This window comes from Octopus sinensis, linkage group LG7, assembly GCF_006345805.1.
Source record: "Octopus sinensis linkage group LG7, ASM634580v1, whole genome shotgun sequence".
Taxonomy (NCBI): Eukaryota; Metazoa; Mollusca; class Cephalopoda; order Octopoda; family Octopodidae; genus Octopus; species Octopus sinensis.
The window spans coordinates 17,496,602-17,504,101 of NC_043003.1; the positions used below are offsets into that span (position 1 = coordinate 17,496,602).

At 38.1% G+C, this 7,500-nt stretch overlaps 2 protein-coding genes across 7 annotated transcripts in view; one reads left to right on the forward strand and one right to left on the reverse strand.

Annotated features, from left to right (window-relative positions):
- LOC115214170 (soluble guanylate cyclase 88E) overlaps positions 1–7,500 on the reverse strand; it is a 254,649-nt gene that overhangs the window by 23,785 nt on the left and 223,364 nt on the right. The gene's annotated exons all lie outside the window — the stretch shown is intronic.
- The window catches only part of LOC115214172 (fibrinogen-like protein 1), a 23,621-nt gene continuing 22,289 nt past the window's right edge, over positions 6,169–7,500 (forward strand). Inside the window, exon 1 of one of the 2 annotated variants that reach the window (XM_036504582.1) lies at positions 6,169–6,796. The gene's annotated coding sequence lies outside the window, so the exon portion shown is untranslated. Of the gene's footprint in view, positions 6,800–7,500 lie in introns of both variants that reach the window. The other variant, XM_029783259.2, reaches the window with a different exon arrangement.

Here is a 7,500-nt window from a genome sequence, read left to right on the forward strand (position 1 = left end):
CCTAAATACAACAATATATATATATATATTTATATATATATATATCTATTTATATATATATATATTTTTTTTTTTCTAATTTATACATATATATTATATTTTGTGAAATTTGATTTAGTGCTTCTAAATTGAATTTTTCCCTGTAAGTTTGGAATAATATTCCCTAATATTATTATCATATATTTGTGGCACGTAAAAGCACCATCCACTTGTGTTCATTGCCAGCCTCGGCTGGCCCCCGTGCCGGTGACACGTAAAAGCACCGTCCATTCGTGGCCGTTTGCCAGCTCTGTCTGGCCCCGTGTCGGTGGCACATAAAAGCACCATCCGCTCGTGTTCGTTGCCAGCCTCAACTGGCCCCCGTGCCGGTGACACGTAAAAGCACCGTCCGTTCGTGGCCGTTTGCCAGCTCTGTCTGGCCCCGTGTCGGTGGCACGTAAAAGCACCATCCGTTCGTGTCCGTTGCCAGCCTCGGCTGGCCCCCGTGCCGGTGACATGTAAAAGCACCATCCGTTTGTGGCCGTTTGCCAGCTCTGTCTGGCCCCGTGTCGGTGGCACGTAAAAGCACCATCCGTTCGTGTCCGTTGCCAGCATCGCCTGGCCCCGTGCCGGTGACACGTAAAAGCACCATCCGTTCGTGGCCGTTGTGCCAGCTCTGTCTGGCACCTGTGCAGGTGGCACGTAAAAAACACCCACTACACTCGCGGAGTGGTTGGTGTTAGGAAGGGCATCCAGCCGTAGAAACACTGCCAAATCTGACTGGGCCTGATGAAGCCTTCCGGCTTCACAGACCCCAGTTAAACCATCCAACCCATGCTAGCATGGAAAACGGACGCTAAATGATGATGATGATGATGATACATATACGCACATATATATATGTATGTGTATGTATATATATATATAATATATATATATATATATATATATAATATATATATATATATATCATCATCATCATCATCATCGTTTAACATCCGCTTTCCATGCTAGCATGGGTTGGACGATTTGACTGAGGTTTGGTGAACCAGATGACTGCACCAGGCTCCAATCTTGATCTGGCAGAGTTTCTACAGTGGTTGGCGTTAGGAAGTGCATCCAGTTGTAGAAACACTGCCAGATCAAGATTGGAGCCTGGTGCACCCATCTGGTTCGCCAGACCTCAGTCAAATCGTCCAACCCATGCTAGCATGGAAAGCGGACATTAAACGATACACACACACACACATATATATATATGTGTATGTATATATATATATGTGTGTGTGTGTGTGTGTGTGTGTGTGTATGTATGTATGCATGTATATATATGTACATATATATGTACACACACATATATACATATGCACACACATATATGTGTATGTGTGCATGTGTGTATGTGTGCACACACACACACCATAGGCTTCTTTCAGTTTTCACCTACAAAATTCACTCACAATGCATTGGTCTGTCTGCAACTATAGCAGAAGACACTTGCACAAAGTGTTATGCAGTGAGAGTGAACCTGAAGCCACAGGATTAAAAAGCTAACTTCTTAACCCCACAACCATATCTATGCCTCATAGCCTTGCCTGCACTGCACAGCCACAGACGAAGAGGAGCAGACAAGCAGAGCGAACATGGGAAAATGGTAGTTAATGCGTGTGTGTGCGTATGTGTGTGTGTGTGTGTGTGTGCGTGTGCAAGAGAGAGACGGGGGAGAAAGAGAGAGAGGGGGAGAGAAAAAGAGAGGGAGAGAGGGAGAGAGAAAAAGAGAGAGAGAGAGAGAGGAGAATAGGGAGAAGAAAAAGAGCAACACAGAAGAAGTGTAAGGAGAAGGAAACTGAAGATGTACCATGAAAAACAATTATTAGTGCATTATATTTTATGGAAGAACCAACATCACAGGTAGGACCTGGGGTGAATGCTTTGAAACATTTTTTGAGACAATTTTTTGTGGAAAAGAAATGTGTATCACATACAGTGCCACATAAAAACCACTGGTAATGGTGCCTGGTGATGGTGTCATGTGAAATGCACAGAGTATACTCTGTAAAGTGGTTGGCATTAGGAAGGCCATCAAGCTGTAAGAACCAAGCTAAAATGGACCATGGAACTTAGTGTAGGCCCTGGCCTTGCCAGATCCTGTCAAGCCATCCAATCCATTTCAATATGGAAAGAGGATGTTAAATGGTGATAAAGATAATGGTCATACAATAGATAATAAGAAAATGAGAGAGAGAGAAAAAGAGAGTTAGAAAGAGAAGGGAGATGAGAAAATGTGCAGGTTATCAAAAGAGAGAAAATCAGAAAGTGGAATAGATAGAGAACGAGAGAGGGGATGAGAAATATTTACAAAGAGAGAGAGAGTTGGAGAAAAAAATGTAAGTGGAAGAATGCAAGAATGTCATGGAATCCTGCATTCATGGTTTCAGTCAATTTATCATTGAAACTACAGTAATCCCTCAATTATCACAGGTATTACATTCCAAAGGCCCCCGCCTACCATGATAGGTAAAAATCTGCAAAGTAGAAACAGTACTGTACTGTATATTTTTTATTATTTTTATAATTTGTATATATGGGGGTGAGTCAAAAAGTAATGCCATTTTGTTTAGGACAGGTATAATTACCAGCAGAGGAACATGTATCATACATCAAAATGAAGCTGGTCCTCTGTGGATCACATCCCTACTTCTCAACATAGTTACCATTTCTCTCAATAGCAATGTTCCACCTTCGAATGAGAGCATGTATCCTTGCACCATAAAATTCTGTTGATTGTTCTTTGAGACACTTCTTCACTACAGTTTTCACTTTCTCATCACTGGAATAATGTTTGCCTCTCAAACCCTCTTTCATGGGGCTGAAGAAATGATAATCTGAAGGCACTAAATTATTCCAGTGACAAAGAAGTGGCTCAAAAACAGTCAACAGAATTTTACGGGGCAGAGATATATGCTCTCATTCAAAGGTGGAACATTGCTATTGAGAGAAACGGTGACTATGTTGAGAAGTAGGGATGGGATCCACAGAGGACCAGCTTCATTTTGATGTATGATACATGTTCCTGTGTTGGTAATTATACCCCTCCAAAGCAAAATGTCATTACTTTTTGACTCACCATCATATTTATCTTATTATAAATGCAAAACAACACCATGGAGGAATCGATGTAAGCTTAAATAATAAACCAGAATAGGTGAACAGTGATAGGTGAACCACGATATTGTGAGGGTTTACTGTAAATGGGAGACTCTTCTGTGATCTCTCAACCTGCTAGAAATAGCAGCCAGATCTCCCTAACGTCACACTATAACCATTATTTAAGATACAAAAATAATTTATTGAGTAATATACGTCACACAAGATATTATATCTTAAAACTGATGGGATGGTCAAGGCAGAAATGAAATTGGAGCTGGACAACATCTTGAGTAAGGAGATAGCAAGAGGCCCTCTATATGGTCACCATGATCTACTAGAAGTAGTCATTAACTCTGTTTCAAGTCAAGCTCTAAAGTCAGGAAAATATTTTACACATTGGGACATAATCATAGATCTTTTATCCTTTATATGCTTCAGTCGTTGGACTGTGGCCATGCTGGAGCACCACCTTGAAGGGTTTATTCAAACACATTGGCCCTAGCATTTATTCCTTTCCTATGTCAGGTACTTATTGTAATTGTCATTTTTTTTTTGTTGAACTGCTAAGTTATAGGGATATAAACAAACCAACAACGGTTGTCAAAAGAATTCCAAGGCTTCAACTAATGATGCTGCTGGAAAGGCAGCCTCTGGGTCCTGCTGATGTTATTGTCTCCTTTCTTTTAATCTTCAGAAAAGAAAGACTCCTGCTAGCCTTTACTGCCACAAGTTTGACATACTCTAACTCTCTTTACTCTTTTACTTGTTTCAGTCATTTGACTGTGGCCAAGCTGGAGCACTGCCTTTAGTCAAGTACATCAACCCCAGGACTGATTCTTTGTAAGCCTAGTACTTATTCTATCAGTCTCTTTTGCCGAACTGCTAAGTTATGGGGACATAAACACACCAGCATCAGTTGTCAAGCGATGTTGGGGGGGGACAAACACAGACACACAAACATATACACACACGCATGCATATATATATATATATATATATATATATATATATATATACACATATATAAGACGGGCTTCTTTCAGTTTCTGTCTACCAAATCCACTCACAAGGCTTTGGTTGGCCTGAGGCTATAGTAGAAGACACTTGTCCAAGGTGCTACACAGTGGGACTGAACACGGAACCATGTGGTTCGTAAGCAAGCTACTTACCACACAGCCACTCCTACTCATCTAGACTTTCCATTCAACTCCATAAGTCTCACTGCTTATATTTCTGTATCTGCTTGTCACAATTCTGCACTGGATGTGTGGTTTTGGGGTGTCATACTGGCCTCTCTCTAGCACATGTTATTCTTTGTCACGTTGGCTCTCACAACCACCCATGTTGTACCACAAAATCAACAAAACACCACAAGTTAATGTCACTGGCTATGTCTTTCACTGCCAACCCAGTGCTGAGCTGACTCATGTACAGTGATAAAATTCTAAGCATGGGTGTAGATCTTAAAACTTCAACCTATCTCCTAACCTTCACAAGCAGGCAGATAGTACCATATGTTTTACCTCCTTCAGCAGAAAAATACTAACCCTTACATAAGCTAATATCTGTTTCTTTTCTAGAAGGCAGAACTACACCCTGTCTCATTTTGGCAAGGCATAAGTATGTGAACTTTTTTCTTTCTTGCTCTGGGAGAAAATGTCAGGGGATGAGGAGTGAGACTATCATAATACAGTTCTGCTAGACTTTATGTCTCTCACAGGAATCTAGTGATGTCCAAACACTATTTATTGACATGACATTTGCAAATGGGTATGAAAAGTTATGTGTTGCCATTATTGTTCTGAGTTCAAATTTTGCCGAGATCAGATTTGCCTTTCATCCTCCTGGGTTCAATAAAATAAAGTATCACTTTACTAACCACCGTCTTTCCCCGCAAATTAGCTACCAACTAGCCCCCACCACTTCAAAATTGCTGGTCTTACACCTCCCTTTTTATGTTTTAGGTTCCAATTCCACCGAGGTCGACTTTGCCTTACATCCTTTTAGGGTCGATAAAATAAGTACCAGTTGAGCGCTGGGGTTGATGTAATCAACTTACATCCCCCAGCCCTGAAATTTCTGACCTTGTGTCAAGATTTGAAACCAGTATTCTTACCTCTGCCTTAGCAAAGGTGGAGGTATTGTTTTCTGTTATGTTTGTTGTTTGTTTGTTTGTCTATGGACAAGATATACTCTCTTTTACTCTCTTTTACTTGTTTCAGTCATCTGACTGTGGCCATGCTGGAACACTGCCTTTAGTCAAGCAAAGCGACCTCAGGACTTATTCTTTGTAAGCCTAGTACTTATTCTATAGGTCTTTTTTGCCAAACTGTTAAGTCACAGGGATGTAAACACACCAGCATCGGTTGTCAAGCAATGTTGGGGGGACAAACACAGACACACAAACATATACACACACATACTCATACATACATACATACATATATATATATATATATATATATATATATATATATATATACATATATACGACAGGCTTCATTCTGTTTCTGTCTACCAAATTCACTCACAAGGCTTTGGTCGGCCCAAGACTATAGTAGAAGGCACTTGCCTAAGGTATCACGCAGTGGGACTGAACCCCGGAACCATGTGGTTGGTAAGCAAGCTACTTACCACACAGCCAATATATATATATATATATTATATATATATATATATGCACAGAAAAATAAAACAGATACACACATAGTCACATGAATGCTCAAAAATATACACTTGTACATACAGGAAGATATACACACACAATGCTGTAAACAGGAAATATCAGACAAAGGAAAATGTAAAAGAAAGTGTTTGTGTTGAGGGGAGGGGAATCAAACATCAATTTAAAGAAAGCAAAGCATGTCAAAGAAACAAGATAGACATAATGTGAAAAGGATGAAGAAGAAGAATGCCAAAAGAACTTATTACAAAAGTAGATGATTGTAGGGGAGCAGAGTAAAAACCATACACACATACACATATATATATATGTATGTGTGTGAGTGTGTGTATGTATATATTTATGTATGTATGTATATTTATATTGGCAGGAAGTGGCTGTGACATGTCACAAGGATGGAAGTAGCATAAACAGTATGCAAAGTTGATGAATAGCAGTGGTGATGGGGTTTACTTAGAAACTTAGTCTGGAGAAGTAGTAAAAATTGTCTGCTTCTTGGGTGGGATGGAACTGGTCTGGGTTATCCTCTAAATTAAAAACTGGCCATTCCAGACTTTGTAAGAAAATATTCTTCTTTCCTTAGTAGTTTCATTGTGAAGTTTCATTTGGGATTTCAGCTGACTCTGCAGTTTTGTTTTGATTTTTGTTATGATTTTTTTTTGTTATGAGATAAAGGCAACAAAAAGAATAAAATAGAAAGAAACATTAATAAAAGACAGATGGCTTCATGTAAAGTGCTTGATATTTACTAAATATCTTGCGGTGGTGCCGGTGCCGGTTTCTGTTCTGTATTTGGAGTTATAACAACCAAAGAATTCTTGTGACTATTTTTTTGTTTACTCCTTAATAACAAACAAGTCAAGGAAAGACCAAACCATGTTAATAACATACATATCTTCTTTCATTTAATCCACTCAAATTTAAATTGAATTCTACTTGTTACCAAAAAAAAAAAAAAACTTCAAAGACTAACGGATTAAAAAAAAGGTAAATATCTAAATTTTTTTAAAATTTTGTGAAAATATTTCATTCAGTATTTGTTTAATTTGCTTATTTTTTTTTTTCATTTATTTTTATACTTATGATTTATTTATATATCATTATTTAAAAAATTTCTATTATTTTTTTTTATGTCATCTTTTGATTATTGTAACTTTTGCTATTACCCCAAAGCCATTCATATAAACACCAAAATCTGAGTTCAATTCTTAATGATATTTCAAAGCATTTCCCACACATTTTACAACCTGCCCATTGATAATCTGTCCCCTTGTGATATATATTTATCTATGCAGTTATTTATTTATGCGTGTATTTTTTTTCATGTAATTTTCTAATGCAATGCCTGAAAAATTATGCAAATAACAAACAAAACACCTGATAATAATATTTAAAGCTTTAAACCCAAGTGAATAAACAAAAACACTGCAGATGAAATAACAAAGGGACACGAGAGTAGGAACCTGAAGGAACTTATACACATACGGCGGTGAACCAGCATGGCCTCGGTCAAATGACTGAAACAAGTAAAAGAAAAAAAAATACACACAAACATCCATTCATCCATCCATCCATACATACATACATACATAAATACATACATACATACATACATACATACATAAATACATACATACATACATACATACATACATACATACATACATACATACATACATAAATACATA